General features: G+C 37.2%; 1 protein-coding gene across 2 annotated transcripts in view; it reads right to left on the bottom strand.

Annotated features, from left to right (window-relative positions):
* F8 (coagulation factor VIII) overlaps nucleotides 1-14,681 on the bottom strand; it is a 210,351-nt gene that overhangs the window by 107,157 nt on the left and 88,513 nt on the right. The window lies entirely within an intron of this gene.

Raw genomic sequence — 14,681 nt, 5'->3', positions numbered from 1 at the left:
GATCTGAGAAAGTGCTTGATATGATTTCAATCGTCTTAAATTTCTTGAGACCACTTTTGTGCCCTAACATGTGGTCTATCCTAGAGAATGTACCATGAGCACTTGAAAAGAATGTATATTCTGCTGCTTTAGGGTGAAAGGTTCTGAAGATGTCTATTAAATTGAGTTGATCTAGTGTGTCCTTTAGGTCTGCGGTTTCTTTGTTAATTTTCTTTCTTGAGGATCTATCTAGTGATGTAAGACTAATCTTTTTATGTACCTGTTTGGTCACTTTGTATATCATCTTTGGAGAAATGTCTATCTAAATCTTTTGCTCATTTTTCAATTGGGTCATTTGTCTTTGTTAAATTATTTTTTTTTTAACTTTTAATTTATTGTGTTGACACGGTTTCAAGCATCCTGCTCAATATAACACCCTCTACTCACCACATTGTACCTCACATGACCAATGCAAAGTCTTTTTCCACCTCCATTTCACTCTCTTTGTCCCCCCACCCACATCTATCCCCCTTTTCACTCTGGGAATTGCTACCCTGAGGACTGTATCTATGTGATATGTATATATAATTTGGCTAATCCTTACACCTTCTTTGATCTTGTCACCCTTTTACCCTTCCTTCTGACAGCTGTCCATCTGTTCCATGTGACCCTGCCAGGTCTATCCATGTCATAATAAAAGGTAAGATTTTCTTTTTCATGATAGCACAGTAGTCCATAGTGTAAATGCACCATAGCTTTTTAATCCACTTGGCCAATTACAGACACTTGGGCTGTTTCTAGATCTTGGCCATTATAAACAATGTTGCAATAAACATGGAGGTGCATATCTTCTTTTGAATGAGCATTTTGGGATTCTTAAAATATATTCTTAGAAATGGGATAGCTGAGTCATAAGGTAGTTTTATTTTTAACTTTTTGAGAAAACTCCATACTGTTTGCACAGTGGCTGCACAAGTCTGCATTCCCATCAGCAGTTTAGGAGGGATCCCTTTCCTCTACACCAGGGATTGGGAACTTATGGCTTGCGAGCCAGATGTGGCTCTTTTGATGGCTGCATCTGGCTCATAAACAAATCTTTAATAAAAAAATAAGAAAAATATAAAACATTCTCATGTATTACAATTCATTCATTTCCTACCGCTCATGTTCATGGTTGTGGGTACCTGGAGCCAATCACAGCTGTTCTTCGAGACAACACCAAATTTTTACTGGATAATGTGTAATGTACACGGGTCATTGTATGGCTCTCTCGGAATTACATTTTAAAATATGTGGCGTTCATGGCTCTTTCAGCCAAAAAGGTTCCCTACCCCTGCTCTACACCCTCATAGCACTAAGTTGTTTGTTGATTTGTTAATGAAAGCCATTCTGGTACGTATGAGGTAATGCCTCATTGTGTTCTTTTTAAATTTTTATTAATTTTAATTTATTGAGATTACATGGATTCAAGTGTCCCACTAAATATAGCATACTCACCACACTCCCCCATGTCCCAATTTATACCCCCTTTGTCCCCTCCCCCTAACTCCCTCTCCTTTTCCCTCTGGAATTTGCTGTCCTGTTATTGGTATCTCTGTTATGTATATATAATGTCACTAAGCCCTGCACCTTCTTTTTTTTTTCCTTCACCTTCTTTGATCCCATCCACTCATTCCCCTTCCCTCTGACAGCTTTCCCTCTGGTCCCTGTGACCCTGCCTCTGCCTCTATTCTGTTCCTCGGTTCACTTTGTCCATTAGATTCCACATATATGTGAGATCATATGATATTTTTCTTTCTCTGCTTGGCTTATTTCAATTAGCATAATAATCTCCAGGTCCATCCATGGTGTTGCAAAAGGTAAGATTTCCCTCTTCTTCATGACTACATAGTATTCCATTGTGTATATGTACCACAGCATTTTTATCCACTCATCCACTGATAGACACTTGGGCTATTTCCAGATCTTGACTATTGTAAATAATGCTGCCTTAAACATGGGGGTACATATCTTCTTTTGAATCAGTGATTTGATATTCTTAGGATATATTCCTAGAAGTGGGACAGCTGGGTCAAAAAGCAGTTCCATTTTTAATTTTTTGAGGAAACTCCATACTGTTCTCCACAGTGGCTGCACAAGTCTGCGTTTCCACCAGCAGAGCGGGAGGGTTCCCTTTTCTCCACACCCTCGCCAGCACTTATTCTGTGTTGTTTTGTTAATCAGTGCCATTCTGACTGGTGTGAAGCGGTATCTCATTGTGGTTTTAATTTGCATTTCTCTGATGATTAGTGACATTGAGCATTTTTTGATATGCTTTCTGGCCATGTGTATGTCCTCTTTGGAGAAGTGTCTATTCATTTCTTTTTCCCATTTATTAATTGAATTGTTTACCTTCCTGGTGTGGAGTTTTAGAGGTTCTTTATAAATTTTGGTTATTAATTCCTTATCAGACGTATTGGCAAATATGTTCTCCCATTGTGTGGGTTATCTTTTTATTTTGTTAATGGTGTCTTTTGCTGTACAAAAGCTTTTTATCAATAGTTTGATATAGTCCCATTTGTTCATTCTGTCCTTTATTTCACTTGCCCGTGGAAATAAATCGGCAAAAATATTGCTATGAGAGATATCAGAGAGTGTACTGCCTATGAATTCTTTTAAGATGTTTATGGTTTCATGACTTATGTTAAAGACTTTTATCCACTTTGAGTTTATTTTTTTGAATGGTGTAAGTTGGTGGTCTAGTTTCATTTTTTTGCATGTACCTGACCAATTTTCCCAACACTATTTATTAAAGAGACTGTCTTTACTCCATTGTATGCTCTTACCTCTGTCAAATATCAATTGTCCATGAAGATGTGGGTTTATTTCTGGGTTCTCTGGTCTGCTCCATCGATCTATATGTCTGTTCTTATGCCAGTACCAAGCTGTTTTGAGTACAATGGCCTTGTAGTATAACTTGATATCAGGAGAGTGATACCACCCACTTTATTTTTCATTTTCAAGATTGCTGAGGCTATTTGTGTTCTTTTTTGGTTTCATATAAATTTTTGAAATATTTGTTCTATATCTTTGAAGTATGCCATTGGTATTTTAATAGGAATTGCATTGGATTTATAAATTGCTTTGGATTATATAGACATTTTAATGATGTTTATTCTTCCTAACCATGAACACGGTATATGCCTCCATTTGTTTGTATCTTCCTCTTTTTCTTTAATCAGTCTTATAATTATCCAAGTACAAGTCTTTTTTTACCTCCTTGGTTAAATTTACTCCTAGGTACTTTATTGTGTCGTTGTTGCAATAATAAAGGGAACTGTTTCCTTACTTTCTCTATCAGACAGTTTATTGTTGGTGTATAAAAATGCCACTGATTTGTGAATATTAATTTTATATCCTGCCACCTTGCTAAATTCATTTATCAGGTCTAGTAGTTTTCTGACTGAGACTTCAGGGTTTTCTATATACAGTATCATGTCATTAGCAAAGAATGATAGTTTTATTTCTTTTCCAATTTGGATGTAATTTCTTCTTCTTGTCTGATTGCTGTGGCTAGGACTTCCAGAACTATCTTGAATAAGAGTGGTGAAAGGGACACCCCTGCCTTTTTCCTGATCTTAAGGGGACTGCTTTTAATTTTTGCCCATTGAGTATGATGTTGGCTGTGGATTTGTCATAGATGGCCTTTATCACATTAATGTATGTTTCCTATATTCCCACTTTGCTGAGAGTTTTGATCATAAGTGGCTTGATCATAAGTGCCTGCTGGATTATATCAAATGCTTTTTCTGCATCTATTGATATTATTATGTGATTTTTATCTTTCCTTTTGTTTATGTGGTTAATCACATTGATTGATATGTGAATATTGTACCAGCCTTGCCTCCCCAGAATAAATCCCACTTGATCATGATGTGTAATTTTTTGTGTGTATTGCTGGATCTGGTTTGCTAATATTTTGTTGAGAATTTTAACATTTGAGTTCATCATGGATATTGGCCTATAGTTTTCTTTCTTTGTAGTGTCTTTACCTGGTTTTGGCATGAGGATTATGCTTGCCTCATAAAAGTAGCTTGGAAGTCTTCCTTTCTCTTGAGTTTTTTGAAATAACTTGAAAAGGATAGGTGTTAGTTCTTTGAATATTTGGTAAAATTCACCTGTGAAGCCATCCGGTCCAGAACTTTTGTTTGGTGGGAGTTTTTTGATAACTGTTTCAATTTTATTTGTTGTAATTGGTCTGTTTAGGTTTTCTGATTCTTCCAGATTGAGTTTTGGAATATTATATGTTTCTAGGAATTTAACCATTTCCCCTAGTTTGTCCAGTTTTTTGGCACACAGATCTTTATAGTATTTTCTTAAAATCCTTTGTATTTCTACGATGTTAGTTGTTACTGCTCCATTTTCATTTCTAATTTATTTATTTCAGTCCTCTCTCTTTTCTTCTTGATGAGTCTGGTTAAAAGTTCATCAATCTTGTTTACCTTTTCAAAGAACCAGGTGTTGGTTTCATTAATCTTTTGTATTTTTTTTTAGCCTCTATGTCATTTATTTATTCTCTGATCTTTATTATTTCTTTCCTTCTTCTTCCTCTGGGCTTTATTTGTTCTTTTTCTAATTCTTTAGATGCAGGGCTAAGTTGTTTATTTGAGGTTTTTCTTGCTTCTGAAGTTATGCCTGTGATGCTATGAACTTCCCTCTCAGGACTGCTTTTGCTATGCCCCATAAAATTTGAGTTGTATGTTCATTTTCATTTGTTTCAAGGAAATTTTTCATTTCTTTCTTGATCTCGTTGTTAACCCATTCATTATTTAATAACATGCTATTTAGCCTCCAAGTGTTTGAATGTTTTTCAGTTTTTCTACTGTACTTGATTTCTAGTTTTATATCATTGTGATCAGAGAAGATGCTTGATATGATTTTAATCTTCTTAAATTTATTGAGACTTGTTTTGAATACTAACATGTGGTATATGCTAGAAAATGTAGCATGAGCACTTGAAAAGTATGTATATTCTACTGTTTGGGGATAAAAGGTTCTGTAGATATCAATTAAATCCAGTTGATCTAGTGTGTCATTTAAGGCCTCTGTTTCCTTGTTAGTTTTCTGTCTAAAGCAGGGGTCCCCAAACTTTTTACACAGGGGGCCAGTTCACTGTCCCTCAGACCGTTGGAGGGCCGGACTATAAAAAAACCCAACTATGAACAAATCCCTATGCACACTGCACATATCTTATTTTAAATAATAAAAAAAAAGGAAACAAATACAATATTTAAAATAAAGAACAAGTAAATTTAAATAAACAAAATTGACCAGTATTTCAATGGGAACTATGCTCCTCTCACTGACCACCAACGAAAGAGGTGCCCCTTCCAGAAGTGTGGCGGGGGCCAGATAAATGGCCTCGGGGAGCCACATGTGGCCCGCAGGCTGTAGTTTGGGGACCCCTGGTCTAAAGGATCTCTCCATTGATGTTAGTGGGATATTAAAATCTCCTGCTATTATAGTATTGCTGTTGATCTTGCCCTTTTTGTGCACCTAAATCTGCTTTATATATTTAGGTGCTCCTATATAGGTGCATATATATATTTACAATGGTTATATCCTCATGTTGGATTGCTCCCTTTATCATTATGTAGTGACCTTCTTTATTCCTTACTATAGCCCTTGTTTTAAAGTCTATTTTGTCAGATATAAGTATTGCTATCCCAGCTTTTTTTTTTTCATTTCCATTTGTGTGAAATACTTTTTTTCCATACTTTCACTTTCAGTCTATGTGTATCTTTTGTTCTGGGATGGGTCTCTTGTAGACAGCATATGTCCTATTTTCTTATTCATGCAGCTACCCTATGTCTTTTTGATTGGAGCATTTAATCCATTTACATATGAGGTTATTCTTGACATGTACTTATTTATTGCCATTTTATTCTTTAAATCTACGTTCCTCTTTTTCTTGATTTTTTTTCCCCCATTGCTCTTTTTATAGCAGGCCTCTTAACATTTCTTGCAGTATTGGTTTGGTTGTAATGAATTCTTTGAGTTTTTGTTTTTTTTTTGTCTGGGAAGTTTTTTATTTCCCCTTAAATTTTAAACAATACCCTTGCTGGATAAAGTAGTCTTGGTTGTAGGTTCTTGTTTTGCATCACTTTGAGTATTTCTTGCCAATCCCTTCTGGCCTCAAATGTTTCTGTTGAGAAGTCGATATCATCCTGATGGGGGCTCTTCTGTAGATAATTAACTGCTTTTCTCTTGCAGCTTTTAGTATTCTTTCTTTGTCTCTTAACCTTGGCATTTTAATTATGATGGGTCTTTGTGTAGGCCTTTTTTGTTTCATCTTTAATGGGACTCTCTGTGCTTCTTGAACTTGTGTGACATTTTCCTTTATTAATTTAAGGAAGTTTTCATCTATGAGTTCTTCAAATAAGTTCTCTATATCTTGTTCATTTTCTTCACCTTCAGGAACCCCTATGATATTTGTTTTCTTGTTTTCACAGAGGTCTCTTAGAGTTTCCTCAGCATTTTTTAGTCTCTTTTCTTTTTGCTTCCCTGTTTCTGTCCTTATGTTTATCTTATTCTCTAAATTGCTGATTTGATCTTCCCCTTCATTTAAACTGCTGCTGATTTCTTCTAGTGCAATCTTCATTTCATTTATTGTATATGCCATTTCTGACTGGTTCTTTTTTATGGTTTCAATGTCCTTTTTAATGCCTACTATGTTCTCATTGTATTCATTCATTCTTACTCTAAGATTGTGGAATATCCTAATTACCGTTATTTTTAACTCTGTGTCAGGTAGTTTGGTTACTTCCATTTCATTTATTTCTTTTATGGAGGATTTTTCTTATTAATTCATTTGGTTCATATTTTTTGTGTGTGCTCATTTTGTCTGTGTGTTAGGTAGCTCTACTCTGACTCCCAGATTTGATATAACATCTTTATGAGGAAGAAGTACTAACTATCTTTATGGGCTCAGAAGTACTAACATCCAGATCACCTAAGCTCCTTGATCTGGCAATTTTTCTTGAGGGTTATATGTGAGTCTTTTGTATGTGATTCTTGAATGCTGTTGGCCCTTTCATGGGTAGAGTTAATATTTCAGATTAGATGACTCTAAGGTCAACTTTGATCACATGTATTAGATGCTGTGCAATGTCTGTCTTATGGGGCATAGTTACTCTTAGCAGGGTCTGATGACTGCTGGACTCATTTTTTAGGTGTACCATCTGTATGGCTAGTTGAGTCTATTGTTGGTGTGGTCTGCCACCCATGACTGGTTGTGTTGGTTCTGGGTTCTCTTGGGTGGGGTTTGAGTATGGGTTGATGTCATATGTTGTTTGTAACTCACCGTGGGCTATCTGTCTGCCACTACCACTCTGTTCAGTAGTTGTGCTTGTGGTTTCTGTGCCTGTGTGTGTGTGATGGAGGCCAATTGCTGTATAAGGATCAGCTTCCTCCTGCATATAGTTGACAGCAGCTTTGTCAAAGGTCCCAAGTTCCTTAAGAATACCTCTACCCTTCAGCTGCTCCACCTCTTCTTACATTGGCCTAGTCTCCCCATCTAGTCTTCTGAAGAAAGTCTATAGAGTGAACAAGTCTGGTCTCACCCCACCAACCCCTCTACAAGTTGCAAGTTTAGCGGACTAGGGCAGCTGAGGTTGGGATGACAACATTAGTGGGATCCCCTACTTTGTGGTTCTCTTGGTCAGGATCTCAGTATGGGGAAAGTAGCCCCTACTCCAGAGTCTAATCCCTCAGGCACCACTGGATACTCCAATTCTATTTCTCACCAGCAAAGTTATCAGCAGGTTCAGATTGAGTGGTGCCAACAGTCCCCTCTGCAGAAGTTCTTTCAGCTGTGGAACCCCTGGTCTCAGGAAGGAGGATTGAGAGTGTTTTCCACTGGGGTTGATTTTACTCCCCCCAAAAGTGGTTAAGCCCCTCAACATGTTCCAGGCTCTACAAAACTCATACTTTGTATGTATGTGCTCTGAGCCTCTCTCCCTTCCTCCTGTGGGACTCGGCCCAGTGGGGCAGCATATTTGGGGCTTAGGCCAGCAGACTGTAAGACTACCTTGTCCAAAGTGTGTGAACTGCTGTGCTCATGTTAACCACAGAAAGCAGAATTTGCCTCAACTGGGTTTGGTGTCTGATGAGCTCTCTTTGGATATACTGCTAGAAAGGCTAGTTGGGTCCTGCTCTAGTGTAGTCTGTAACTGGCCACTGGATGTGTTGGTTCTTGGTCTCTTAGGAAGTAACCTGGTGCAGACCAGTGTAAGACACTGACAATGACTGACCCTCAACAACCCTTTTGGTAGCTCTAAACAAACCAGGATTTGTGGCTGGCTCTACTTGTCTTACGTGCATATGGAAAGACCTAGCTGTACACCTAGGCTGGCTTTTATCAGCATTTGGCCTGGGAGCAAGTCAGCACAAAGGCCAAGATTTTCTGAGATATGTCTCCTGCTGCCTTTGTTAGCTTGCTGCTTGTTGGGCTCAGCCCCTAAAAAAATTTTCTGGTAGGGTCTAAAGACAGGGGAAATTTAAGGATTAAGAAACATGGTGGGTGTGGCTCCCACCCCAGGGCCCTAGGTGTCAGTCTATCCTGACTTTTTTCACAGACCTCAGTAGGGTGTGACCACTAGGAGTCTAGTGGGTGTGGCCTATGAAACTAATTGATTTGGTCTTCCCACAGATAATTTCTACAGAATCTCCCATGAGGTGGAAGCACCAGTCACATTTTCAGAAAAGCGTGTGTGTGGGGAAACTCAGGCCTCAATGTCAGACAACTGAGTCACTGTCACACCCCCTACTTCCTGGCCAAGGCTTCTTACTTCTCATCAGGGCCCAATTTCCATAGTGCGGAACAAGTGAGATTTTTGAGGGTGAGCAGTTGCTTTTTCCCAAACTGATGCTGTGCAGTGGGGAGCTCCACCCAAGAAAGATGGCAATTGCAGTACTAGAGAATGATTCAATATAAGGGTTCCAGTGGCTGCACTTCAGTGCACCTCTCCCAAGGCCACCAATTTCATACTCTCCTCATGCACCTCCAGTCTTCTCAGCCCTCCCTTTGTTGATGCCCAGGGTAAGTGGCTGTGAACAAGATTTTCTTCATTGGCCCTTTAATAAGAGGGTGCTTGCATCTCTAAGATTTCCCATCTTTTTCTTGCAGACAGAAACCTCACCTCTTTTCACTGCCGAATGCTATATGGGCACTGTCTCTAGTGTGTTGTGCTCTAGGCTTAGGCACTTGGCCTGAGGCTTAGGACACATAAATCTCAAGAAAAACCCCCTAACAGCTGAGAATCCCTTTGGAACCTCAGCTGCTGCTTGATAATTGGGAGCCGGGGCAACCCTTTTCATGTTTCTGCCCTTCCTTCCAGTCTTGATGTGACTTCTTTGGTGTCTCCTTATTTATGGACTTCTCTTCATTTAGTCCTAAGTTGGTTTTTCAGGATAACTGCTCTTAAATTTAATATAACTTCTTTTTGGGCCTGGGAGGTGGCAATTGGAACGTCACTACTCTGTCACCATCTTGGAATCCTTTGTCTTTTTATTACTGAGTTGTAAGAGTCTTTTACCTATTCTGGATTCTAGACCTTTATCAGATATACTATTTTCTATTGTTTTCTCCTGTTCCACTTCTTCGTTTCATTTTATGGTTGGTGTCTTCTGAGGCACAAAAGTCTTTAATTGTGATGAAGTTCAGTTATTTATTTTTTCTTTTGTTGCTTTTGAGTTATAGTTTTAGAAAATTATCTATTCCAAGCTCACAAAAATTACTCCTATATTTTCTTTTGAGGGTTTTATAGTTTTAGCTCCTACATTTGTGAATGTGATTTTATTTTAAGTTAATGGTCATGTATGGTATAAGGAAGGGGTCAAATTTTATTCTTTTATATGTGGGTATACAGTTGTCTCAGCACTATTTATTGAATAGACTATTCTTTTCCCATAGATTGGTCTTGAGACTCTTGTAAAAAATCAAGTGACCATAGATATATAGATTTATTTCTGGTCTCTCAATTGTATTTCATTGAATTATATATTTATCCTTGTGCCAGTACAACAGTCTTGACTACTGAAGGTTTATTGTAAGTTTTGAAGTTAGGAAGTGTGAGTCCTTAACTTTGTTCTTTTTTTCAAGATCTTTTGTCTATTAGGGGGCCCTTTCTAATTATATCTATATTTTAGGATTAGCTTGTCAATTTCTGCAAAAAAAGTTGGAATTTTGATAGTGATTGAGTTGAATCTGTAGATAAATTTGGAAGAGTCAATAGCACTTGACTCTTCTAATTCATGAACGTAATATGTTTTTTACTCATTTAGATGTTTAAATTATCTCAGCACTGATTAGTAGTTTTCAGTGCACAAGTCTCTTTAATTTATCCCAAATTATTTTATTCTTTCTTTGATGTTATAGTGAATAACATTGTTTTCTTAATTTCATTTACAGAGTATTCATTGGTAAGAATATACAGAAATATACACTTGACCAAATGGTGGAACAGTGGATAGAGCATTGGACTGGGATGTGGAGGACCCAAGTTCGAGACCCGGAGGTCGCCACCTTGAGCACAGGCTCATCTGGTTTGAGCAAAGCTCAGCTTGGACCCAAAGTCGTTGGCTTGAGCAAGGGGTTATTCAGTCTGCTGAAGGCCCACGGTCAAGGCACATATGATAAAGCAATCAATGAACAACTAAGGTGTCACAACAAAAAACTGATGATTGATGCTTCTCATCTCTCTCTGTTCCTATCTGTCTGTCCATATCTATCCTTCTCTCTGACTCTCTCTCTATCTCTGTAAAAAAAAGAATATACAGAAATATATAGAGAAATATAACTTATTTTTAAAATATTGAGCATCTATCTCACAACTCCTTAAACTTGTTTATTAGTTCTACAGATTTTTAGTAGGATTTTCTACATATAAGTTCATGTTGTGTGCAAATAAAGACAGTATTATTTCTTCCTTTTCAATCCAAATGTCTCTCATTTTGGCTTACATCACTGGCTTCCAATACAATATTAAATAGAAATGACAAGAGTGGACATCTTAGCTTGTTTCCAATCTCAAGGAAAAAATACTCAGTTTTTCATCATATTATAATTTTTTCTTAGCCGTTCTTTATTAGGACCTTGACTTCTGTTGCTAGTTCATTGAAAGTTCATTCCATTATGAATAAGTAGTAGATTTTGTCAAATCCATGTCTTTGCTTATTACATGATCATGTGCTTCTTGTCCTTTATTGATTTATTATGGTGTATTTCATTAATTTTCCTATGTTAAACCATTCTTGCAATGAGATAAATCTCATTTGATCATGGTATATAATCTTTTTTAAATGTTGCTGGACTTGCTAGGTTTGCTAATGTGTTGTGGAAAATTTCTGTATCTATATTCACAAGGGGTACTAGACTCTAGCTTTCTTTAAAATTTTGAGATTTGAGGCCTAATGCATGGTTTATATTTGACAGTATTTTATGCACACTTAAAAAGAACAGGTATTCTATAACAGTTGGGTGAATTTTCTATAGGTGTGTGTTAGGTTTGATTGATTTATGGATGAAATTATATTAACCATTTGTTGATAACTTTTGAAATTGAGTAATGGGTTCAAAGAAATTTATTCTACTATTCCTTTTACTTCTGGGTATGCTTGAAAATATCTATATAAAAACTAAATAATAATCCTCAAATTCTTACATTAAAAAAAAGTTCAACAAGATCAGCAAGGTATCCAGAGCATAATTTACATAAATCAAAGAATGAGGTATATCTATTATCTTGATGTGACATGCTATCCAATATATTGTTAATATTAAAACAATCAAGGTACAGAACAATTTCCATAGTGCTCCTGTTTTGTGTAAAATGTATGCACATATACTATTACTGAATACACACACATATACTACATATATATATATATACTATTTCTGAATAAGAATATAAAAAAAATAGCAATGACTGTCAGACTATGAAATTGGAAGTTTAAGAGAGAGAATAATTTGATTTTTTTTTTAGAGAGGAGAGAGAGACAGAGAGGAGAGAGAGACAGAGAGGGAGAGAATGGGGGAGGAGCTGGAAGCATCAACTCCCATATGTGCCTTGACCAGGCAAGCCCAGGGTTTCGAACCGGCGACCTCAGCATTTCCAGGTCAACGCTTTATCCACTGCGCCACCACAGGTCAGGCTAATTTGATTTTCATTGTATATTCTTTTTTGCCTTTTGAATTATTCTTTTTTTGAATTTGTTTTTGAATTATTCTTATTGGCTAATTCAAAAATAAGTAAATACAATTTATGAAGAAAAATATACAAGGAAAGCTAATGAAAATTTTGAAGAAGTACAATGAGAGACTTGGCCTTCATATATCAAAACATATTGCAAGTTGTTATAGTCATTAAAACAGTTTGATAACAGTTCACTTAAAGAGAACAAATTTTAGCAATTTAGTGTTTGATGAAGAAGGCATTTTTAAATTAGCTAAGAAAGAAGTGATTGGGCCAATTAACAGTCACTTGGGGAATCCTTATTTGACATTATGTACTGCATCCAAAAAATAACTTCCAGAGCAATTAAAATGCTTATGGTAAAAATGAAACCATAAAAGTAAAGAATAAAATATAGTAGACTATTTTATAATCTCTTCAGGTGGTGAAGACATTCCTGGGCAGAAATCATAAATAAAAAGACTGATAAAAGATTGAGTATATAAAGATCAAAACCTTTATAAAATATATCATAAAAAAAGTACAAGTGACAGACTGAGAAAAATATTTGAAAGATAACAATGTGCCAATATCTATAATGCCTAAAGCCCTTTACAAATATATAAGCAAAAGATACCCATCTTAATGGAAAAGTGGAAAAAAATTACAAACTGGCAATTTACAGAAGGTGTCATGGAAAGAGTCTACAAACATAAAACACTATGCAATTTCACTATGAGCCAAGGAAATGAAAATAAAGACAACACATAAATCTTTTGCTTATCAAATTGAAATTTTTTCTGACGGTTTATACTATAGTATATATAGTTGTCAATGGTGTGGGACAAAGGGTACTTATATACTCTTAGGAAAGATATAAATTGATACATAATAGTTGAAAAGCATTTTGGCAATATCTAACAAAACTCCATGTTGGGGAAGGCAGTCTCATATGCACAGTCTTTTGACTTTCGTTTGGCCAAATAAGAATGGAACAAAGTGAACTGAGGAACGAAATAGAGGCAGAGGCGGGGTTACTGGGACCAGAGGGACAGCTGTCAGAGGGAAGGGGGATGAGGGAATGGGATCAGAGAAGGTGAAGGGATTAGTGAAATTATATATGCATAACACAGATAACAGATCAGCAAATCCTAGAGGGAAGGAGGGCAGGAGTTACAGGGAGGGTGTTAAAAAGGGTATAAATAAGGACACAGGGGAGGGGGGAGGGTGTTATATTCAGTAGGACACTTGAATCCATGTTAACACAATAAATTAAAATTAATAAAAAATAAATAAATTAATTAAAAAAATGAATGGGTCTTGGGCCTGGAACATTTTCTTATTAGGAAATAAAGAGCCCCCACAGCCTGTTCCAGGTTTATAACCTGGTGTGAGAATATCTTTCTCTGTTTCCCTCTCAATGAATGCTCCTTTGTTCTGCTTAAGTGTATGCATCAGTGGGCTTCAGGCATGCCCTCAGCTTTCAGTATTTCAGACTCCATGGGGGAGGGGTTGAGATCTTTCTGCTGCTGCATAAGAGGAGTGCACATAGGCAAAATGGCCTGCATTGGCTGGCAGGAGAGACCCGCTAGCCAAGGGGGAGTCATGCATACTATTGAAGCTGGTTTGCTCTAATATGTCTCTTTTCTATGAAAGTAAAAGCATTATTTCCTGCAGTGTTTGACTATGTTGTGTCTACCTTGGTCATTCCAATACCCAGATGCAATGAACAGAGAACAGAGGTATTTGGACTCTATTCCTGGTGGTTGGCATAGTGATGGATTTTGCTATTTCCCATGTAAAGTCCTCCTCTGTCATAGGTAACTAATGCATGGTATTCTGTTTGACACTCTATGTATAATAATCGGTGTCCTTTATGACATTTTTAAGCTGCTGAGTTGACACAACCAACCATCTAGCTCCAAACTGAAAAAATAAACCTCCTTTTTAAAATCACTGCTAATTGAATGATCTATTCTTTGCAGCATAAGCATTTTTTGGGGGAGGGAGAGAGGGAAGAAAAAGACGAGAGGCATCAATATGTAGTTGCTTCACTTAGTTGTTCATTGATTGCTTCTCATATATGTCTTGACTAAGGAGGGCAGCTCAAACCAAACCAGTGACCCTTTACTCAAGCTAGCCACATTGAGCCAGCGACCTTGGGCTCAATCCAGTGACCTTGGGATCATGTTGATGATCCTGTGCTCAAGCCGGCAACCTTGTTCTCAAAGTGGCAACCTGGGGTTTCGAGCCTAGGACCTCAGTGTTCCTGGTCAATGCTCTAACCATTGCAACACCATTAGTTAAGTGCAATATAAGTATTTTTTTCTTAAGTGAGAGGAGGGGAGATAGACAGACTCCTGTATGCCCCCTGACTGGGTTCCATCCAGCAACCCCTGTCTGGGGCCAATGCTTGAATCAACCAAGCTATCCTTAATGCCTGAGGCCAACACTCAACCCAATCAAACCACTGGCTGTGAGAGGAGAAGA

Source organism: Saccopteryx bilineata, chromosome X (genome assembly GCF_036850765.1).
Source record: "Saccopteryx bilineata isolate mSacBil1 chromosome X, mSacBil1_pri_phased_curated, whole genome shotgun sequence".
Lineage (NCBI taxonomy): Eukaryota > Metazoa > Chordata > Mammalia > Chiroptera > Emballonuridae > Saccopteryx > Saccopteryx bilineata.
Note: the sequence above shows the minus strand (reverse complement) of the source record. Positions and strands in the feature narration are given on the sequence as shown.